Here is a 24,843-nt window from a genome sequence, read left to right on the forward strand (position 1 = left end):
CTGCTGACAAAGCCCAGAGAACTTCTAGCATATAATAATACTGCTTCTTAGCATGAGGAGAGAGGTTAGGCTCTATTGTCTTTTCATGATGACATCTCCCTTCATGATTTATGGACAAGCTGTTATACTGATTGTATTTGTATTATGCATTTTCCTGCTTGTCGTGGCACCTATACTGCATGTTAGGGCACGTTAGTTAAAATAAATATTTTAAACTGTTTCATGTCTCTGTCAGATCTTATTGTGGACAAGTACAAGAGTGAGAGCAACAGGGTGTGTCTTGTTACAGTGATTCCTGAGAGATCCTGGAGTGTTGTGTTCTGGGGTGTCTAGTCATTTGTTTCTCTGTGGGTGAGTAGGAGAGCAAGTGAGACACTATGGCTAGTCGATCCTGGGCTCATGGGTACTAAGGTGGTAGGATAACTCAGTCCCTATACATCAAGGTATTATAATCCTATGCATAGTCTGTGTTAGTACAGAATCCCTGCAACATCTTAAACTCTCTCCACCGGATGTCAGCTGGTCCCCTGCTTCCTGCCAGCTCTACCCACTCCAGTGCTCACTTTGAATAGACCGGTGGAGGAGCTCTGCCCTTCATCTCAAGAAGACAGCATGGATTTAGGCGAAAGTGAACCACAAACCAAATGCCTAATGCTCCAATGCGCGGGCATTCCCCATGAGCTCGCATTTCACATGCCCTGCTGCTTCCCTCTGCCTGCTCTTATCCTCCTCAGCAACAGCTTGATTCGTCATGTCATCAATATTAATATACAGTTCTTTCAAGAGAAAGCAGCTTTGCCGCATTAATAATCAGCACTTGAGGCATGCAGAACACAGTATGTCTCCATTAGGATGGTCACTTTGAGTTCACAGAACTCCGTGGAATTTTGCAGTTTTTTTCAGTAACTCTGCAGAATTCTGCAGAGAGAAACTTTGCAACCTCCGCACAGGGCTAGTCGGGTCTCTGAAGTACCTGAAGAAGAAGGTACATCAAGGAGTGGAACATGTAAGTAAATCTAGCCAAATGGGAAAGGGGCAATCACATTCAGGCAAAATCACCAATCAAGCCTCAAACTTTGCAAATCGTTGAAATCAAGTTTTGCAATTAGTTGAACAACACTCTCACTGTCTGCCACCACATGAATCAACATCACTCACTCAATATATATTATTCAGTGGGGCAATGGTTACCTGTTCGAAGCATGGTGGTACACATTTGCCTATTGTATCTCATCTTTTCCCATGAAAGCAACAGACAATGGCAGTCTTGGAAATAAATTAATGGGGAGGTTTCTTCTGTGCACTCTGGTCTAACGCCAATCCTGTCCATACATGTGAATAAATGGTGGAACTGCATAAGTCAGACACCAAATATATAAATGTTCATCTATCTGTATCCATTTCGTTTATGCAAAGCAGTCAACGATAATGTGAAAGTTCTATTGTGGCTTGCTCCGTCAGGGAACTAGAGGTCATCCTCAATCTCAGTGCGTTCACCAAGAAGTTGATCAGCTAATGCAATTGAGTTTGACCAATCACCCTCATCCTCCTCCTGAGCTGCTTCAGGAACAGTATAATCTTGTGGTATGAAGTGCTGTTCATTTAATCATAGTCAATCTCTCTACATTTTGAGGTGAGAGACTGGTCCTTCTGTTTGTGACAACTGCGTCAGTTGCACTGAAAATATGCTCAGGAGGTACACTGGCTACAAGAAAAGCCAAATGATGTAATGCCAGCCTGCTGAGCTCTGGTCATTGGTACATCTTCCCATATTAAGAGACCAATGTGTTTTGATCCAGGCATTCCTCCTTTGGGTCATCAAGATAGCCTTGGACCATCCTCTAAATGGTCATTGGTGTTGCCACTTGCTCGATGCCTGTTGCTTTTGCCTATGCACTTGACTTAAGCCCTCCCACTTGAAACCAAGCTATTACAGAGGTGAGACCCGATTCTTCTGTTGCAGGTGTTACTGCTTGTGTTGTTACTGGTGTTGGCTACTGTGAGACAATAGCACTGCCCTCTCTGTAGGTGGTCAGTATGTTGATGACTATCTCTTCTTTTTTTTAGAAAGTCCTGCACAATCAGGTTGATGCAATGTGCCAAACAATAAATCCAATTCTGAGACCTCTCGGTCAAAGCCATTCAAACACAAGTCTTCCAAGATGTTTGCAGCTGTTTGGGATTTCTCCATGGTGAACATCGCTACTGTTGCATGCTGTTCAATGCCCTTAAAACTTTCTTCAGCCGTAAGACCTGCATATAGATGTTGCCTTACTCCTACAAAAGACATCCAGTGTGTAGGTATACACATATAATCAGTTGCTTAACAACTGGTCTACATATCTGTTGTCATGTGGATAGTGTGAACAGCACTCTGTTGCTTAGCTTGCCCAACTAATTGCAACACATCATGATGGAGCACTGGAACAGCAACTCTACCAAAATAGGTCAGGCTGGGTACCTTTCGTATTGGGCAGATGGCTGCCTCAATTCTAAAAATCGCACTCCTTCCAGAAAAGAAAAAGGGAGGATGTCCAGCAGTAACATTTTAGCCAGCTTTCCATTGCACAAATGTGCCAATTGGATGGTTGCGTTCTTAGAGTACCTCCTGCCTAAACACGCCCATAATCAAAGCTTGTTTTTTTTTTCTTTTGTGGTGCCACTGAAACGGGCAACATCCAGAGAGAACCAGATGGTGGTAGACTCAATGTGCATCTTGGGGGAATCGCTGTATATGGTGGTGTCTGCATTGGAGTCTTGTGCCATTTGGAAGTTGCTGATGCAGGTGATTCTGGCACACTGCAGGGAACAGGACTGCTTTGTATAAAGCTGTCATCTTCTTCTTACTCATAACCTCCTTCTATCACTGTAATTGAAGCTACATCCCCACTCTCCAACCACCACCATCAGCTACCTTTTTAATGTGCTCCTCCCACTGGATGTGTGATGTTTTTTTCATATGGGTACTTTGGCCTTCAATACCATAATTTGAACCAGGCTTACCTCAACAAACACTTGTGTGGCACGTGAAGCATATTGCAATGTTGTCCTCCTGCTTGCTAATCATAAATAAGTCCCAAAATGGAGAGGAGTACTTTTTTAGTGTGTCACTGTCAATGCCTGAAGAAATGGAGGTACATTGGTGGGTTATTTTCACCTCTTCAGTGCGTACTTCGACTGAGGTACTGGTGGATGGAGGTTGCAGTGGGGGCCTTACAAATATGGCAGATGGTGGTGGTGGAACCAGCGCCATATCCCTCTGAGCAGGTTGAATAGGAAGGGTTATCTCAGTGTCCTTTGAGCAGCCTTCCATACTGACAATCACTTGCTCATCCTCATCACTATCACTTTCCATAATTCTATGGCTTACCAGAACTTTCCTTTCCCCTTGTCTCTCATGGTGGATCTCAGACTCGGACGGGGTCCAATCCATGTCCTGATCATCAGAAGGGGTGGTTTAAGAAGAAGGTGGAGTACTCTTTCTTTTTCTTGCTGGATATCATGAGGGCAGTGGTTCAAGAGTTACATCTTACTCAGCAGGAAGTGCAACCTCCTGTTCTGCTGCTACTTCAGGAAGAACTGTTGCTGGCTGTGCCTCTAGTTGTTGAATTTGCTGTTTCCTGCAACAATTGAGTACTTTGCAGTTGAGACAAATCCAATTCAGACTCACTGTTTGTCACCATGATTGAAGTGGCTGCCTCGCTGACAGACATAGGCTTGGGTTTAGGTTGGGAGGGTGTACTTGATGCAAGTGTGCTGCTCCCAGCTCTTGCCCAGAGTACCGTGCGGCAGGTACACTACATTTCCTGAAAAAGATGGAGGACGACACACCAGTGGTGTAAATCTGCTTCTACTTCTCCTCAATGGCCACTTTCTTGGCAGGCACACACACCTTTCTTTAGGGCCATCTTCAAACTCTGTCAATTGGCACTTACCTGCACAAGCAGAAGATGGCTTAGGTGGTGTAGTGTCACTTTCTGACAGCCTTTTGTCTGGCAATACTGTGGGTGATGTCTTTTGTGCACCTAAAAGCAAACAAAGTAAGGTTAGGCAGCAATCTCCGCTTTGCAGTAGAGTTTGCAGAGTTTTAGCACTCCACACTCCACTTCAATCGCGGAGTTCAGAAAAAAAACTCTGTTATGCTGGCGAAGTGGAGTACATTTCTGGTGGCAAGCAGCTCACCTGTACAAACTGCAATGCAAGAGAGCAATGTTCATGGGAATGGACAGGGATGTAGTGCCACTGCGTTATGTCTGACACTGTAGCAATGACTGTCCCAGCCCCTTCACATGTGCGCATGTCTGCAAACCCAAACCCACCAGTTCCAACAGTACATGCGGACTCAGCTAAGCTTGGTTCACAAGCAACACCCTATCGAACAGTGGTGAGAGACTAATGGTCATTGCGCCTGTAATACCACACCCCTGGGCTGGCTGGGGGAGAATATTATTGGCTAGTGGTGGAAGGCATGGGGAAGGTTTCACTCTGTCAGATTACCAGCAAAGAGTTAGCCCTTAGGGGGAAAGGCTGGATCGTGGCATGGTGCCATCACTGTACCACTAAAACCATCAAGCCGTGGACACTCCTCGGGGCCAGCTCGCAGACTGCAGGCACCGGATTGCCAGACAAGTTGGATTGGATCATTAACGTGGGTGGGGAGTCACATATGGACATGTATGGGACCCACTACAAGAAGGACCCACTGGAAGGCTGAACAGGGAGAGGTAAGGGGCATAGTAGGGGGGTTTGTTTCTTTTCAATGAGTAAGTGGGTACTCATGGGAGGGGGACTGGACCCAAGAGCCAACTGTGTGGTGATGAGGATAAGGTGATTAGTAGCCAGTTATTTTAACTACCTGCTATGGTGCCGCTTGCTAATATTATTGACCAGGTAGTTTTGTCCTTTCTACCTCAGTACGTCAGATATGCTAATGCTGTAGGCTGTGTATGCACACATTGTGCACTTGCACAGTGTGAGAAGTGCTTCCTTCCTGACTGCAGGTGCCTCTGACTTGTGCTGTGGTGCCGCACACTCAGTCTCCTTCCTGAGCCTCAAGTCTACTCTAGGCTTCGCCTTCGGCCTCCGTGGAACTGGTGATTTGCAATGCACCACCAGTAGCGCATCTCCTTCAGTTTAGACATGAATAAAATAAAGCCATGACAGGAGGCAGGATCCCAAGGATGAAAGGTGTCAGTTGCAGAGGACACAAATTTGCTGCATTAATATTGGAGGTACCAGGCTAGGGTGGACTTCACCAGCCCGTGGAACTCTGCGGAATTTGCAGAGTTTTCAGTAACTCCGCAGAATTCCGCAAACTCTGCCCAGGATTAAAACAAACAAGAAAAATAGTCAGTGAAAAGTGGCATTTTTGCAATGTGGATTATTCATACAGACTATATAAATTTGTGTGGTTATCCCAAATATTTAACAACAATAGTGAATCCATTCCAATCCAAACCATAACATAATATTTGGGATAACAACATACAGATTTAAAAGTTTGCTTTATGTGTCTCTAAGGTAAGACACCCGTGGCAGGCAGGGGGGTGCAGGAAAAATTAAATAATCCTTAAAAAATGTATGATGATGTGTGCCGACGGCCTAAGAGACTCATGGCTGACAATCGGTGCAGGGGAAAATTGAATGATCCTTAAAATAATGAATGCTGGTGTGTGATTATGGCAGGCAAAGAATGCTGGGGAACATTGAATAGTCCTTAAAAAATGTTTACTGCTGTGTGTCTAGGGCAGGCAGGAAGTGCAGGGGAAAATTACATGATCCTTAAACATTAAATCTGGTGTGAGCCTGTGGCCTAACGGACCTATAGCAGGCAAGGGGTGCAGGGGAAAATGGAATCCATTTTTTTTTAATGAATGCTGGTGTGCACCTATGGCCTATGGCCTATGGCCTAATAGACCTATGCCAGGGAGGGGATGTCGGGGAATATGGAATAATCCTTAAACAATTAATGCTGGTGTGAGCCTTTGGCCTAGGAGACCTATAGCAGGCAAGGGATGCAGGGGAAAATGGAATAATCCTCAAAAACAATTAATGCTGGTGTGCACCTATGACAGGTATGGGGTGCAGGGAAAAATTTAATAATCCTTAGAAAATTAATGCGGTGTGCGCTTATGACCTAAGAAACCCTTGGCAGGCATGTGGTGCAGAGAAAAATCAAATAATGTAAACAGAAATAATTGCTGGTGTCTCACTGGGGACTATGAGAGATTCTTTGGGAGGCAAGGAGGTGCAGGAAAGATGGAAAAAATGCATACAATATTATATGAGCACTGTACACACATAAAACAATGATCCTCAAGCACAGTAAATTGATATCAGGGGGAAAGTAAAAAAATGAACAAAAAACAAAAAGGCATAGCCCTCTTCTATCAATGACCCTAAAAAATGGAAAAAGGGATTCAACACACTGGCTGGCCACACAAAATGGCCACTGATCACATGTTCAAACCCCACCATAATACACTTTTTGCAGGAAGAAAACGTGAAATACAAAAAAAATCTAATTTGACATTTAATCCAGTCTCATTCCTGTCCTAAATCATAGATATTTTAAAACAACAGACACCACAGAAACAGTTGTTTTGTCTGTCAAATGACTAGTACTAGCTGGATGGGCCATGGGCAGACTAGGCCACATGGTAAAATAAATGAATAGTGCAAATTTCACAAACATGAAGAAAATGTACTTAACTGTACAACCCTTTTCCCTCATAAAAGCAAAAAAATGGAATACACAAAAACATATTCAGATTGCAACTCCAGGCCACCTACGACAGCTACAATCAAATTAAAAAATAGAATTAAAGGAACAAATATATACTGGCGAGTTCCATCTATCAAACAACACCCTTATCCAATGTTTTTTTAAGTTACTTGTGATGTCGCAAAAACAAGTCCTTAAAATCCAATGGTATTTGTGCAGTAGGAATTGCAGACAAGGAGAGTGATCCTTTCTCCTTGAAATTCAAATGAAAATTGACCAGGAGATGCATAAAACACTGGGAGGAGCCTACTGGAAAGGAAGACGATGTTGGATTTTCTGTGTCACTTCCTTCCTGTTGAAAGAAATAGTAAAACAATGCTTTTTGCCATAATAAACTACCGGAACAGTCCATTTCAGTAGAATATTTGCTCAAAAGGTATGTTTGAGTTGATTTTACTGCTTCTCAAGCAGAAAATCTACTTGTGAAGCATTCCCTACCGTTTGCGACAGCTGGAGTCACCAAATGGTACCGAAAGGAACCATGGCAACCTGAAATTGTACCAGAGGCTGGCAAATCTTGCTTGCACTCGCAAGCACGTGTTGATGGAGCCTCACTTTGTTTCAATGAACATGCCAAGGCTCAAACGGCAGAATAATTCCTCCAAGTTTTACTAGGCGGAATTTGGCCGGACTCCACGTTTTGCTATGTGCGCAAGTGGAGATAAAATCCTGCCTGGGCCTAATTTTAAACTGCCATTTTGACCTGTAAAAATAAACTTTTTGCCAGGCCCAAGCTTAGTTTTTAATATTTATAATTCACCTATATAGTAGGCCACTCAAGGGTCCCGGGGCAGCGTGCATAGTATTTAAAACATTGGAAATGTGAGTTTAAGTTTACATGTCATGGCAGTGAAAACACAATAATGATGTTTTTCATGCTGTTAGTCTATTTCTCCCATAGGTTAACATAAGGTTACCTTATAATATTTTTTAAAGTGCTAACTTCATATTGGGAGCAGGTTGAGAAATAGAACTTGGACTATTTTAAATTGTAATTTAAATCCTCTTTAATTGTAAAGTTGGATTTTAAGCCACAATTCAAGAAATCCCACTGTTAGAAAAGTGGCCTTTCTTTGCTTAAATCAACAGTGCCTTTCTGCCAGTAGCCAGGGTCACCTGACTCTGGTTCTCTCTCTTGTGATGGATTGTTGATTCCTTCCAGATATGGGAGAAAGGAGGTAAGTGTTAACAGGATGGGACATCCCGACAGGATAGCTGGAGGAGTACCCCGCCTTGATAGCATTTCTAAGGGCCTTGCCTGCAGCACACCCAAAGGTTGGAGTCAAAACCAGGAAGGACCGGGAAACTGGACATAACTAGTTTGGGAGGGTAATAGGGGTTGCCCCGTACACAAAGGCTGGCGGTGGGGATAAAAGCTGGCCTTCTCAGACCCCAGATCAAATCACTCTTAGACCTGTGGAAGATTCAGAAGAAGGACTAACCTGCTACCCTGTTGTTCGAAGTACTGCTTTGCTGCCCTGCTGTGTAGAAAGGAAGACTGGATTTGCTCCCTTGAACCCAGGATCAATCATAGTGACTCAAATATCTAGCCTCCTGTGGGACACAACAAGCTTCCAGAGGCCTTCCTGCAACAGCCTGCTGACCAATATCAACTACATCAATCTAAACCTTCTTGAGTGCTGCTTCTGGCCTCTAGATTTGACCTGCTCTTCATAATGAAAGCCTTCTTCTTTCGCACGACCTTCTCCAATGCGAACAGAACTCTTTTCGCTAGACTTGAGAGTGTAACTCTTCAACAGGACTAACCTGGACCCTTCACCTGGCACATTTTCCATCACAGTTGGGGTGAACTTGTGAATTTCCCCATGCCTAGTGTGATTAGATAGCTGTGAGGGGTGTTTTCTGCTTCTTTGTGCTATTTAGATTAAAGCCTTTAAAATCCAGTGTATCAGGTGCTACTGGTTTCGTTTGTTTTGGTGCAATTTTATTTATTACAATCTACTAATTTTTCTAATTGGTTTGGGATTTTTTTTGTGTTATGTTTTTACTTTATTACTGTTTGTGTGGTGCATAAATACTTCAATATTGGCTCTAAATTATGCCTAATTGCTTTGTGCCAACCTATCAGAGCATTAAGCCCAGTTTTTTTACCTGGTGCAATCAACAATTCATACAAAACATAAATACTTCATTTAGACAACAGTACATTATAGTGACAATAAAAATTACAAAAAGATATCAGTCAGTTCATCAATACATAAAAAGCAGGGTCTCATTACTGGAGGATAATTTAAAGAACATTAGAAGACATTAAAAAGAACAAGAGAAGCGTACAGCAATACTACGCCGCATCAGCATCAGGGAAAGTATATTATCCTAGCAGAGGACTTACTTATAAGCGGGATTCCCTCCAACCCTTAAGGGGGCCCAGATATTCTGCACCAGCTCCCTCAATCTTATGCCCCTCCGAGAATACAGGGAGGATTCGATGTTATGGATCCCTAGCAGTCTAGACAACCACATCTGAAAAGAGGGAGCTATGGAGTCCTTCCAGCCAGCAGCCAGTAATATTCGAAGAACCGCCACATAAATAAAAACAAAAGCTTCCTCCTCCTTTTTTAAACCCAAGTTGGAGTCTGTTCCTAATATCATCAGTGTAGGGGATAGGATGATCTTAACACCAAGCAGCCCCTCCCAAAATATCTCAATCTCAGCACAAATCTTACTTAGCGTACTACAATATTAAAACATATGCACCAAATTTGCAGGCCCCTGGAGGCACCTCGGTCATTTATCATCATCCCTTTTTCCCGATTCGAATAACTTGGCTGGGGTGAAATATAGGTTATATAATGTTTTGTAGTGTTGCGCTCTAAGATTCGTAGAGCGAAACAGATTTCCTTCCAGCTGTAGCGCTTTATCCAGATCCACTTCTGAATCCCATAGATTCAATATCCAAGAGGCTTCAACCTTATCCATGTCATCTTGAATTGCAGATATTAATACTCTATAAATCATACTGATCTTAGTGCTCCCACCCAAAACATACTCAAACATATTGATTTTACCTACTGGGATAATCCGAGGCCTAATACTTGCTAGGGTTTGAATTATTTGTGCAAACTTAAAGCTTTGATTCAGCGGAATTCCACATTTCTGCTGTACCTCTTCAAAACTCAGCAGGTTGGCCCCCTCACAGAGATCCCCTACTCTTTTAATTCCTTGAGACTCCCAAGACATCCACAACCTATCACTACTAAGGAAAGGAAAGAGTCTTGAGTTCCAGATTGGCGTATATTTCGAGATTGCCAGCGATTTCTGAATAACTTTCCAAACCCTTCAAACACTATCCAGTACTTTATATCTTATTTTGTTGTAGAAACGTCTGCCCGTTTTACGCAATAAGAGCCTCATGGCTTCCCTACCTAGCAGCAATTCAAAAATAGATGGAGAACAGACATTCCCAAACGGAAAGTCAGACATATTCATGGCGGAGTCTAGTAGTATCGCCATCTGACTAAAGAGACAAGCCACAAGATAAAATCGAATATTCGGGACAGCTAGGCCTCCTCTCTCTTGCGGTAGAGACAAAAATGTCAAGGATCATCTTGTTTTCCCATACTGCCATATGAAGTTTATAAATACTGATTCAATAGATTTTGACACGCTATCCCCAACCATAAGCGGAATCGAACAAAAAAGATATAATACTTTCGGGAGCATAGTCATCTTGAGCACATTGGCTCTCCCTAATATAGACAGATGTATGGAGTCTATCCTTTTTAACTCTGTTGACATTGAGTTAACAAGTGGCACAAAATTCTCTTTAATAATCCTCTCCATTATAGGGATAATCCTGACCCCTAGGTAAATTGCTGAATCAGTGTATCTTCCATCCTGCTTCATAATATTGTTGGTCAGTTGTCCCTCGACCCGGGATGAACCCATGCTGCCACGGGGAAACCAAAACCGTCATTGACCCTTCCCAGCCTATTGGCCAAGACCTTCGTGTAGATTTTATGTCCGTATTTATGAGGGATATTGGACGGTATGACCCAGGATCCTCCTTAGGTTTGCCCTTCTTGTGGAATACAATAATATTCGTTTTTTTTCCAGGAGTCTGGAATCTCACCTGAACAGATAATGCCACTGAATAAATCCAGCAAAAGGGGGGCTATCACTGCCTGGAGGCATGTATATACTTCAAGTGGAATGCTATCTGGCCCTGTCGCCTTGCCTGTCGCTAAATCCTGCAGTGCTTCTACCACTTCATTCAGTGCCAGGTCATTATCTAATGCCGCTCTTTCCTGTACGGCCAGAATGTGGCCAAAGTCTTCAAATGCTAAACTGACAAACTCTGCCCTGTCCTCTTCTTGATATAAATTTTGATAGGAGTTCCTAAAGACTTTTCTAACATCCTCTGGCTCCATATACTCTTGGTTTCCCTCATGAACTTTCACTATTGTATTTTTACAAAAACCCTGCCTAATCCTTAGGGCTAGGAGCTTACCTGCCTGCTCTCCCGTCTCGTACATCATACCCCTGTGTGTCTGATAATCAGCAGCGCCTCTCTGTGCTACGCACTTATATACTTCCCCCTTAAGAGCCAGTATCTTATGCCGGCTATCATTGGCCTCTTTCTCATCTGTGATATCCCTCGTATGTCGCTCCTCTGCCTGTACCAGCTGAGCCATCAGTTGTTCATGCTCCTCTCGAGCTTCTTTCCTCCAGCTAGCAGAGAAACTGATCATCTCCCCTCTTAATGCCGCCTTAAAAGAGTACCATACGTAGTTTTGCGAAGCACTATACCTATTTGTATCAAAATAATTTTGGGCCCAGCTCTTTAGATGTTCCACAAATTTGGGATCCACTAACAGTCTCCTCTCAAAAGTCCACCTATAATGAGGTCTAGTAACCATATCACTTTCAAAAGCTAAAACGAATGGACTATGATCGGAGATTACTTTTGGTAATTTGGTAATTCCTACTCTCCCCACCTCCGAAGATGATATAAGAAAGTAGTCCAATTTAGTGTACTTCTGAAAGGGGCAGGAAAAATAGGTAAAGCCTGGATTAAGGTGTTCCTTAAGCCCCCACACATCCAACAAACTATGTGAACTAATTAAAGAGGACAAGGCTCTAAAAACCTTGGGTTTCCGGCCAGCATAATTAAATAATAACACCTATAAGATCTGCAGATATTGAAATCACCGCAGACTATGAGGGGACATGGCAAGTTCAGTAATTCTACTTCCAATTTATCGAACACATCGGGTTCATCGTGGTTGGAGCCATAGATTGTACACAAAGTTAACCCCACCTCAAGTTCCACAATTGCCCATCTACCCAAAGTATCTGCCAGAGAGGGTCTAGCGCCAGCCAAACTACTTTTGGCCAAAATTGCCACCCCTCTAACCGCGGACCTCTGTGTGAGGCACACCAATAACTCAAATCCCTTAATATTTAGAAGATGTTTTTTAGCCCAGGGAAGGTGAGTCTCCTGTATACAGATCGCATCCAACTGATTTTAGCCCACAAAATGCCCCACTTTTTGCCTCTCGTTCCAGTCATTCAGGCCCCCTATATTTAGCGAACAAATCTTAAGTTTCCCCATCATTCCATTGCCAGAAAACCTCTGACCAATAACTCAAACAAAACCAAATAATTACAAATGATACATACACCCAACCAAAAACAACAATGCACAAGTACAATCCAATTTCCCCCCCATTTATCCCACCCCACGTCGTGAAACCCCAACCCCCCCTTCACCACCAACCCCCTCCCTCTGTGACCCCCTTCCACCCTACCTCCCCTAGCTTAGTTCGCCCTACCCCCCCATAAGGACGCTCAGACCTTGGTCTGTGCATGTGATGTGCGCAGTGCTAGTGGACAGTGGATCCTGCAGACACTTCCAGAACTAAATTACCATAGACCCTTAAATCTAGAAAAAAAAACAATTTCTCAAAACCACTCCATCTTCAGGAACGCTAAAACTCCCCCTCGCCTGTCTTCATACAGACCAGAGACCAGAAAGCCACCACCCCTCAACCCCCCCCACATTGACAAGCAACAAGCAGATCATTTGACCAGGGAGTCCAAATATTCCTTTGCTTTTGTCTCAGAAGAGAAGTAACATGTGGCACCCTGGTTGATGACTTTTAGTTGCGCTGGATTAACCAAACACGTCTGGATCTTTTTGTCCTGAAAAAGTTTCAAAAGCTGCCTTAACCTCCAGCTCCTTTCTACCGTTATATGGCAGAAGGCGGGCCTTACAAAAAATGAAACCCCATCGCTTGATCTTTTAGCATCTGGCCTAGCTTTATCAGAAAGAGACTGCCGCAGGAGGAAGTTTCCGAAGAAAAAAAGTATAGCCCGAGGTCTATCACCCTCCTTCGCTGGTGCTCGCAGTTTGAACAGAATGTGATGCACTCGTTAGATTTCTGCTGCCCAATTCCACTCTGAGAGTAAAAGCTGCCTTAAAGAGGTTGATTATGTAGCCCCTAGTGTCAGACCCTTCTAGGCCCTCTTGAACCCCCAGAACTCTTAGATTGTTCCTTCTTTGTCTGTTTTCAGACTCTTCTAGTTTCCATTGTATGTCTTTGATCTGGACGCCAAGGGCCTCCACCAGAGTTACAGCATTAGTTGCATCTGCTTCCGAAGCCATCACTCTCTCTTCCAAATTTGACACTAGAAAATGCCTTAGAGAGCTTCCTCACCACCCCCTGCATTTTTCTCATCCCTGCCGCAGCTTTCAGGCTATCTTGATGGGTTCCCTCTCTATGAGCCAGGATAGCCTGATGTATAATATACAGCCTGGGGGGAGTACCATCCATTAGCACTGGAGTTTTCCTTGCAGATGACCCCGAAAGTGGAGAAACCGATGAATAGTCCCACGAAAGATCTTTCCTTCCTCTGCTTTTCATGCCATTTTGCCCCTTAGATTTCTTAGCTGTTGAGGGGTGATCCTCGGGTTTGACTCCAGACTGCTTGCCCCCTGTAAAGTACTCAAAATGTCACCCGACCACTCTGCCCCCTCCGAGACAGAGAAAAAACAATCGCTGCGTTCTTTCTCAATTTCAGCCCTATTTTTATCTCCCGCAGCACTATATTTGCTACTTTCTGTTGCAACAGCCAAATACTGCCTGCCAGTCTCATTCTGTGCATCTTCCACTTCCGAAGGCCGGGAAAGAGCGCGCACTTGCTTGTTGATTATCCCATCTCCCTTGCCCCCGGTCCCCTTGTTGTCTTTTTTACCAGAGTCCTCAGGGGGATAGCTGTAGGTACTTCACTCACAACAGAGTCAATTGCATCAATTGTCTCAAGCAGTGCAACGCTCCCCCCGTTGTCATAGTTTTCTCCATCATCATAGGTGAGACCTAAGGCCGTCAGACTCACTCCCTCTTGAACAGCTTGGAGTGCTACTCCAGACGATACCGGACTAACCTCCTCGTCTCCGTTCCCTCTGCCGGCACTGTTTTCACCATTTTCGGCCCAAGCATCTGTAATTCCATTAGCAACTGGCTCCCTAGCTCGCACAGCAGCTCCACCACAGAGGGACCCGCCTGGCGAATCTTTGTGGCTCCTCCAGCAGAAACTCCTCCTCTTCATCTCCTTGGCGGGTCTGGCAAACACGGCTGTTGCTGGCATCCTGGGGAACTTTCCACTGGGGCAGAGTCTACCGGGGGTGCGGGCACAGCCTCACCAAGCAACTTACGGGCAGCCGCTGCCGCAGAAACCTTTGAAGCAGCTCCACCTCGCAACCTTCGGGCCATTCCACGATCGTCTCCTGCAAGCCGATACACCAGACACCGCAGGCAATTCTCCACGTAGCCCCTGACTAGCAAAGGCACCGTTCCGAGCTGATGAGACCGCAAGTGCAGAGCAGCATCCGATTCCGGGGGGTGGATCAAAAGCACGAACATAGCGGAGTGGATTTCTCTTGTTCCTAAACGGGTCTCATAGAAGCAACCAGACCTCTAACAGCTAACACTGCTAACGACCTCCTAAGCACCCGCCATCTTGCCCCCCGCTCCTGCATAATTTCTCTCGCGTTAAACCCAGGTTAATGTACTGACTATTGTGGTTCACCCTAACATGTATTACGGTTGTTAAGTTAAGTAAATAGGGGGCCCAAAAACGACTGGGGGCATTGACGTACCAGCATTTCCTGTGAGGTCTCCTGAATGCCACGCTCTCTTGCCTCGCTCTCCCCCGCCGCCGCACCTGCCACCGCGGCTGCCGAGAGGGGGGAGCACTCACCAAGCCTTGCCTACATTTCCCAGTGTCCTCTGCTGGAACTCGGGGACGCCGCCTGCAGCGTCACTTTCACGCGCCGCTCCTGCTGGGGAGCGGGGCCCAAAAACAACTGGGGGCATTGACGTACCAGCATTTCCTGTGAGTTCTCCTGAACGCCACGCTCTCTTGCCTCGCTCTCCCCCGCCGCCGCACCTGCCACCGCGGCCGCCGAGAGGGGGGAGCACTCACCAAGCCTTGCCTACATTTCCCAGTGACCCCTGCTGGAACTAGGGGGCCGCCGCCTGCAGAGTCACTTTCCCGCACCCGGAGGCGCATAAAGACACGCCGCTCCTGCTGGGGAGCGGGGCCCAAAAATGACTGGGGGCATTGACGTACCAGCATTTCCTGTGAGGTCTCCTGAACGCCACGCTTTCTTGCCTCGCTCTCCCCCACCGCCGCACCTGCCACCGTGGCCGCCGAGAGGGGGGAGCACTCACCAAGCCATGCCTACATTTCCCAGTGTCCCCTGCTGGAACTCGGGGATGCCGCCTGCAGCGTCACTTTCCCGCGCCCGGAGGCTCATAAAGGTGAGCCGCTCCTCCCGCGTCGTGGGACCCGCGCCGGCGACGCTGGCCGGAGCCCGGGCAGAGGGCGGGCCATCTGTGGCCGTCCGTGGACGACCAGGGACGGGATGGGCCACCCCCCTCGGACCTGCCCCAAGGTATTTTCCGTGGCTTTTGTTGCTTGACTGAAAAAGTACATACAGGAGGACCTGGGGACTTCATAATATTGGAATAAGCACACTGTAATACATGAGGTATTAACGTGGAAACTTCAGTGTAAATTGACCCAATCATCTAGGTTAATTATAAACATCATTGGTTTGAGCACAACGGGAGGAAGGGGGTAATAGCCTCAATCACGGTTCGTAAATAATGGCCATCAAAACTAAAACTCGCTCTACCAAGGGCAAATTAGGAACCCCCCTCAAATCGAAAAACCCAGGGCCAGAGACAAGTGATGTAGTAGCCCACAAAGCCACTCCGACATTTATCGACCTAATGCTAAGGAAGGTTGCAGGGGACATAGAGCGCGCAGAGAGGCGCATATCCATGACCTTAACCTCTTTGCCCCTGACCCCTACACAAACCGGGGATTTAAACCCCAATGATACATTAGATAAAGGCAGTCGGGACAACTCATTCGATGCGGTCCCCTGTGCCCAACTAGTATTAGAGGACGAAGAACTCACAAATAGAGGGGTAAACAGAACACCTAGGCAAAGAAGTAAAAAGCGTAGAAATAAGAATTCACAAATAAAGTCCTGGAAAAAGCCTACTAAGGGTAATAACCCAAAAGATACCGAGGATGAGGTTTTAATAATATAACCTAAAGTCCCCCCAATCCCCCCGAAGTGGCTTGATCCTGTAATTCTAGACCTGCAAAAGCACTTGGAGGCTTTTATAACGAGTCAAATTAAACCGCTAGTTAGTAAACTAGATAAAATAGTCAATGAATTGCAGAGACAGTGTAAGGCCAGAGAAACGTTAATTTCTAATCAATTAGATAAGGCTTTGCCAGTAGTCAATCAACCACCTCAACAACCCCTAGTACCTAATAACTATATAAGCCATGAGCATCATCGCACAAGTGCATGCAGTGCCCAAAGGGGTAAAAGAGGGGGGGGGATAGAAGAATACAATCACATGAAAGTGTGGACGGAAATAAAACAGTAGGACAGGTACACGCAATACAAATGCAGCCATAAATAACTGCTATCCCTCATCAAATAGATAACCACCAAATAAGTAGGGGGCAAAATGATAGATCTCAAGGACCCCTACCATGTGTAAATCTACCCCCAGAAGCAAGCCCCTTTGTTGTTATCTTTGCTGGGGTACTTGAGCTCAGACGGGGGCAGAGAGAATCCTATATAGAACTCAAAAATAAGATCACCAATTGGCTAAACATCCACAGACCCCTGCAGGGGGGGGAGGGGGGAAATGTTACACGTAAGGAGGGCGAATTGGGTTGGCACCAGAAGGAAAGATATAGGAGGGAACTGCATCATTGCCAACTTCAGGAACCCGAACCAAGTGGATTACATATTGGCTAATAACAACAGAAATATAACCAGTATGATAAGGACCATGCCACTGGCGTACTTCTACCCTAGGAAATCGGCTACATAGCCGCCAAACTTTCAACAGATTAGAAGGGGTAGATTTATAGATGGGCACTGGGCTAGGCCCATGGAGTATGGTATCCAGCCCTTACCATACCAGGGTAGATTACAGTGGACAAACAGATTTAGCCCCTTACAGTCCCTGGATGAGAATGAATGACTAAGGACAGAATGTGAGGAGAAGGACGAAAGGGGGATAACGGATGACAGGGAAGCTGTAGTTCAAGGTTGCCCACAAAGGAAAAAACTTGTAGAACACCCACACAGCCAAGTTAAAGAAAAAGAGAGGGCTAGGATAGAGAGGACAGCTGACTTGAGTCTAACCGAGCAGGATATAATAGCTGGTGAAGAGCGAGTAGGAAAGTTGAACATTATGTCGTGGAATATAGCTGGTCTAGCCGGAAAATTTGAAAATCCAGACTGGAGGAATCAACTTCAGGGTTTTCACAATCTGGCCTTCCAGGAGACATGGGCAGTCAACTCCACCCCCATACCAAATAGAGGGCTACAAGTGTTCCTTTGTGCTGGCACAAGAAAGCAGAGCAGGAAGAGCGAGAGGAGGGCTGGCACTCTATGTCGACCTAACCCTAGAAGGTAGATGGTCAGTACCAACCTGGACGTCACACACCCTGCAAGCTGTAACGTTCCAGAGTAGAGGGTTGAGGTTACAGCTGTTCAGTGTTTATAACCCAGGGTCAATAAATGGAAAGAATGCCGCCCTATGTGAGATAGACGAAAGACTCACACAAGAGGCAGAACAGAGGAGGGAGGGGGGACCAATTATATTATTAATGGGCGACCTTAATTGCCACCTCTGTCCAAATTTGCTCCCCGTATCATTAGACTGGGACACTTGACCACTTAAAGTTGGGCAGCATTTTGAACATAACCATGAAGGCACAATACTAACTCCATTAACAGAAACCTACTCATTAGCACATACCATTGACTTAATAGTCCCGGAGGTAGAAGGTACATATGTTCCAAAGTTTAAAGGAAGAGGGTGCTCTACCTTTATAGACTACATAATGATATCTACCTTCGCCAAAAATAGAATTACAAAGGTTAGAACGAAATGGAGCACCTTTAGTGATCATAACCCCCTAGTTATGGAAATTATACACACTAGCGGGGGGGGTAAGATGGATCATGGGGACACTAGCCTGCAGCCCACAGATCAGGGAAGGCGACTAAGGTGGGCAAAAATAAATTCCCAGGAGTTTTATAAAACACTAATCCAAAAATGAGGAAAACAGGTTGAAGACTGTCTGGACCCCCTAATAGAAGGACCAGAGTTAGTTGCATCTTTTGCATCCTTGACAAAACTAGTTGATACATTATTGGAAGCAAGAGGCCTAAGTAAGGGCCCCAAGCAACCAAGGTGGTTCGATAAAAGTTGTTCTAAAGCTTTAAGGAACCTAAAAGTATGCCTCAAAGCTAACCCAAGGGACAAGGCAGAAGTGGCTAACTGTAGACAAGTCTATAAAACTAAAGTAAAGGAGAGGAAGAACACTCTACAAGCAGAAGTATGGGCTGATTTGAGAGAGGTGGGAGAAAACAGGGACTTTGCAGAATTTTGGAGAATCGTAAATAGGCCCTGTTTCCAAGATAACTCCGCCCCGGTGATCAGCACTAATATCCTGCCAGAGCAATGGGTTGCTCATTTTCAGGGTCTTTACAATAAGTCTAAACTAGCAATTCAAGAAGGGGATTGGGAGGGTACCCGGAGTGCTGAAATAGTCCTCGCAGTAGAGGAGATAACAAAGGTGATCCGAGGTTTGACCCCGAATAAAGCCCCTGGCCCAGACGGCACCCCACCAGATCTATATAGAAGCAATATAGACCTATGGGCCCCAATCCTAACCAGGGTCTTAAACGTGGCTATCAAATCAGGGCTACCACGCTCCTGGTCCACTGCATCGATCGTACCAATTTTCAAGAAAGGGAGTTGGGATGATCATTGATGTCTCGGCCAAAATATTAGGTCGAGTGATCTTGAATCGGCTTATGGAGTGGACAGAGGAGCACCGAACTATAGTTGACATACAGTACGGATTTAGAGCCGGCAAATCAACTAGTGACCAGTGTCTGAATCTGTACCTCCTAACTGCCAAATACACAAAAGCCAGCAAGGGCACGGTCTACATGGGATTCATGGACCTGGCTGCGGCCTTTGACAATGTGAATAGGATTAAACTGTGGGCCATGATGCACAAGATAGGCATTGATGCGGGGCTGATAAATATCTTAAAAGAGTTGCGCTGGAACACCACCGCCAGGGTCCGTTTTAGGCCAGAGGGGGGCGTACTGACCCATTTCTATGCTCAGGAGGAGTAAGGCAAGGGTGCATTCTCGCCCCTTTTCTTTTCTCACTCTACATCAATGCCTTAGAGAGTGCCCTCATTTCCCTAGCTGTGGACTGCCCTAAAGTAGGACCTCGTCAAAACCCAGTACTATTCTACGCGGATGACGCGGTCTTGCTTGCTCGAACACGGAGGGCCCTACAACAACTGGTGGATGGATTTGTCAAGTTCATGGCCGACCTAGATCTATCTGTAAATCTAAATAAATCCTTTGTTATGATGGCTGGCAAAAGACCCGCAAATAAGTGTGTGTTCAAAATAGGGTCACATACCTTGGATAAAGTAAACACTTTTCCCTATCTGGGCCTTCTATTTGATGGTGAAATCCAATTTAGTCAATTGGTCAAGGAACATTGTACCAAGCTAGTCTCCTCGAATGGTGCAATATTAAGCTTTGCTCGTAGGTTGGGGCGATGGTGTCCCGAACAAGTACTGACTCTTTATGGTTCAATTAGTATGGCAAAGGCCTTGTATGGTGCGGAGGTGTGGGGCTTCAGGGACTGCAAACAACTACAAGTAGAGGAAGATAAATTTCTCCGCAGAATCCTGAAAATCCCACACTCCATCTCGGCCGAAATCGCTCATGCAGAACTTGGGATGCCATATATCTCAGATTATGTCAAGCTGAGGCCAATTATAGCATGGATTAGAATTTGGACCAATCCGGAGGCATCATTGAGCAGGGAAATTGTCTTAGACTGTCTGCAAAGGGATAGGGGGTTACAAATTCCTTGGTTAAAATATGTTAAAGACTCCTTAGTGAATATAGACCAGTATCACCTATTTAGTGACCCCTCCTTGATTTCTAGCAGCTGTAAATTAAGGGTGAAAAAGTTGCTTCTAGAAAAATTTGAATCTGCTAGACGTGGTCTTGGTCCTGTAAAGAGATCAATAGCAGCTCACGGTTTAGTGAGAAACGGGGTGGGAATGGAACCCTATCTGTTTCTGATGTATAGCCAGTATGATAGATTTTTAATGTGCCGTTTTAGTCTCAATCTGTTACCTAACATTTTAGCTTTCCCCTCTGGTTTTACCGTAACGATTGAGCAGAAGGGTGCCTGCGGCTGCGACAATAGGTCTCCGCAGGACACCCTTCATTTTGTACTTTTATGTTCATTTTATCGAAATCCTAGACGTTTATATTTGGTTGACATTCTTAGGAAACAGAAATTTCGTCACGCAAGAGCTGCACTGTTTTTCTTACAGAAAGCTAGTGATACCCTTACCTTATGCTCTATTTTAAGTTTTTTTAAAGTAGCCGTACGACTGAGAAATACAAGAAATTAACTAATTTTTGTGATAATAATTATTTCTCCTTATGAATTGTACCCTTCCCTCCCTATAGTATTAATTCACTAAAAGTTCAGAAATGTAATTTAATGAAATTTTTACTGTGTAATATATTTTTATGATGATTTTTTAATCTTCGAAATAAAGATTTACTGAACTGAACTGATATATAGCTTCGTGAGCAGCGGAACCATTTAGTAAAACATTAAATGATACTTAACTAAAAAAATAAAAAGTAAAAAAAAGTAAATATTTATTGTTTGAATAATACAAATCCTCAAATTATATGCACTAACATGAATAAATCATTATATGAACGACCCTAAACAGTTTATTAAACATACTAAATTATTGGCTTTGTTAAAACATTATGTGCTCCTTAACAACAGAAAAGAAAAACGCTCTGGCTAAAGTGCATTCGAAGTAATGAAACTATTTATGGTGTTGTGATATAGGCATTGTTAGCAGCATTATCATTAACATCGCACCAAAGTTAAAACAATGTGTGACATCATAATAGTCTGCCATAGGGGCAAAAGTGCATTTGCGAGGTTTTAAACTATATAAACAGTCCTGCCACTGGCGGATTTAGGAGCAGCATCAGAGTCTGACATTACAGATACAGTTTAACGTAATTCGTCTCATTGAGCCATCAGGACGAAAAGTGCATTCAAATGGTTAAAACACAATATGTGCAAACTTGATACTAAGGGGAGAGGATGAAGCCTTAAGGCTAGTGCAGTCGATCTCAAAGCTGGGGAAGCAGGTTCAAGTCTTGGCGACGACGCTCAACATCCTGTGGTTCTGGGCAAATCACTTAATCTCCCTCATGCTTAACCAAAAAAAATGAATGTTTCCTTCTGTAACGAAACTGGCGCTTATGTAAAGTGCTCTGATACCCCATGTTGCGGGTCTAGTTTGTGCTATATAAAACTCTAAAATAAAAACAGAACTGTTTACCAGCATCATCTCATTGAAATCATACAGGCTAAAGCCTTCAGGGGGGTTAAACTATGTGTCCCATCATAATACTGTTCCATAGGGACTAAAGTGCATTCATAAAGTTTTAAGCTCTATAAACAATCCGGCCACAGCCGAACTTAGCATCATCATCTTTGGTCTGACATAACAGATGCAGTTTAATTTAATTCAACTCATTGAACAGTAAAGGCTAAAAGTTCATTAAAAAGTTTGAAACACTATGGGCCCGATTACGAGTCTGGCAGTCCATGGACCGCAAGGCTCATGGGGCGCAGTGGTGGCGGTCCCCCAACTGCCCTGTTATTTCTAGGGCGGTCAGACTGCCATCGCCCCGCCGCAGCCAACAGGGAACAGCCCTTCCCTGATGGTGTTGCAGTGGTCAGGAAGCCTCAATATGCTTGGCGGGACCGCCACAGTCCCACCAAGCATATTACAAGTTTCCTCTCTGCCAGCGGTGTCGTAGCGGTTCCTCTCCCATGAACTCTGTGGTGGAGCGGAAACAAAGGGGGCCTCACAGGGCCCCCTGTGCCACTTCCACTTGGGGATGCACACAGGGAGGCCCAACATATGCCAACCTGTGTGCCTCCACCGCAGTTCCAGCACAGCATGGACTTTTTAGTCTATGCCTTGCAGGAACTGTTTTTGGTGTTCCAATTGCTGTGCCTATTTTCAGAGGCACCAGCGTGGGAAGGCCAAATACCAGCCCGCTACAGGAGGAAACTCATAATCTGCTGGGACGTCTGACCACGGCTTTGGTGGCACGGCAGTGGGGCGAATCTGGTCCTGCACAACCAAATTCGTAATCAGGCCATATATGTGCAGTCATGATAATAGCGGTTTTAGCAGCATTGTCCTTGGGCTCACATCATACTACAGTCAACCTGAGCTACGTCTTCTTTGGCCTGGCCTCATAGAGACAATTTCAGGAGATTTAACTCGTTGGATGCATTTGAGCTAAATAAATGCTAAATGCTAGTTAGAAGAAATTACGTGCAGTGAACCCTCTGTTTCTCTCTTTTTGTAGCAAAGAACTTAGAGATTATTGCTAAGCCCATCAGAATCGTGCATGTGTAGACGTAGTAGATGGCCTCCTTACATGATCGAATGCCTTGCTGCAAAAGTTTTGGCCTTAGTAAGAGGCACCTTTGTGGCATAGGTTCAACGCAGCAACTCAATAGAAGGATTGATCGATTCTGTGGCCTTAGTGCACAGTCTGCACTGCTGTGCAACTGCCAATTGCGATTTCCAGTGTGCGCTAAATTCACTGATTGGCAAAATCAAGAGTCTGGTGTTCAAGATATTTATTAGAGCCTGCCTCCCCAGGGCGCTTTCAAATACGACTGGGGGTGAGAAAGCAAAAGGCACACAATTGATGGACGGAATGCAGAACAGATCAAAACATTCACCCCAGTCAAGATATCTGGGTTAAATACATCATTCTTTTGCTCACCATGCCACCCCAGTTTGGACCTGGCCATATACAAATCAGTATTGACCCTGTGCCTCATGGCAACAGTCCAGCCCGAACTGCCAAGCCAGGTCCTCCCTGGGCCAGAAACAAGCATCCTAGAACCAGTCACCCCTCATCAGCCAGATAGCTAGATTCCAGTGGCACAGTGAGCCCAGGACCCACCTCTGGGCATACCTGCCGCACTTCGGGTGAGAAAGCAAAAGGCACACAATTGATGGACGGAATGCAGAACAAATCAAAACATTCACCCCCAGTCAAGAGATCTGGCTTAAATCCATCATTCTTTTGCTCACCATGCCACCCCAGTTACGAGTGGAGGCCGTGTCCACGTGCACATTGTAAAGTCCCAACGCACATGAGATCTGCCTGATCACTCAAAGGTCTTGTTCTTTCGAGAGGGTCCTCCCTTGCTTCTTTAGTATGTTCTTTAAAACTGGCATGGTAAGGGCTTCCTGATTTTTATTATCCTTCATAAGATTGAGGTTGTGTCTGCACTTTGGGAGTATAGCATCCAGGGACTGTGTGCGTCAATAATGATTGCGTTAAGTGCGAGTTTCATAGACCCAGGCTCAGCCCTGGTTACTTGGTGGTGTTACTTTATGATGTCTTTTTTACATTCCAAATCCATGTTCACCAGGTCAAATTCCAGCTGTATCAGTGTGCGCATTTAAGTTTTCGGAAGCCTGAATATTTTCCTGTAAGCTGCTATATGGCAGTGCTCTATGTTGTTTGTTATTTTTTCAGGGTGGGCGAGGTGGCCATGGCTTATGAGTAATAATTTGACCTGGATAACTGTACTTACCACATCTGTTGTTGGACACTGTAGCGCAGAGACAAGGAATTCCCTCATTTGCATGGGCCACAGCCCCATGCAAATGAGGAAATGCACCCTCGAAGATAGCGCTGGCACTTTATGAGCACCAGCCCTATTGGTATTACAGAGGGGGCTGCACAAGTGTCTGTGTGCCCTTCTGCAATAACAAAGTGCCCCGGGGGTGGGCAAAGTGGGCTCAAACGCCTGTTGTGCCTCGAGGGAACTTTATGTAATAGGGCCCCAGGTATGAAAGCTTAATTACATTATCAGTGGTAGGAAAAGGAGGTTACTCCCAGGCACCCACTTGTCCCTTCTCTGTAAAGGTTGGATTCTAACGTGTTGTAAGTAAATTAGGTAGGCAGCAGGACACATCTTCAGGTTATTAAGATATGTTTATTAAGATAGTATAAGATAAGACAGCAGAGCAGTAAACCTCACAGCTGACCAGACCATCAACTGCCAAGGCTGCAATCCTCACATACTGGATAGAACACACTTAGGTACTATGGGAGGTTGGAAAGATAGGAACACTAAGAAAGGACTACTGACACCAAGTAGCCTTATTGAATGAAGTATAACTATACAACATAACGTTAACAGGAAGCTGGCAGGTTTAGCAAGGATGTGAGTAGAGCACAAATGTTGATCGTTATTGTAATAGGATGGTAATTGCTTTCTTTTCTTACCAGGACCTTATTCTTGGTGCATTTGATTCTCAGTTAGCAGCTCAGAAAGCCATAGTCCAATGTTGAGATA

This window comes from Lissotriton helveticus, chromosome 7, assembly GCF_964261635.1.
Source record: "Lissotriton helveticus chromosome 7, aLisHel1.1, whole genome shotgun sequence".
Lineage (NCBI taxonomy): Eukaryota > Metazoa > Chordata > Amphibia > Caudata > Salamandridae > Lissotriton > Lissotriton helveticus.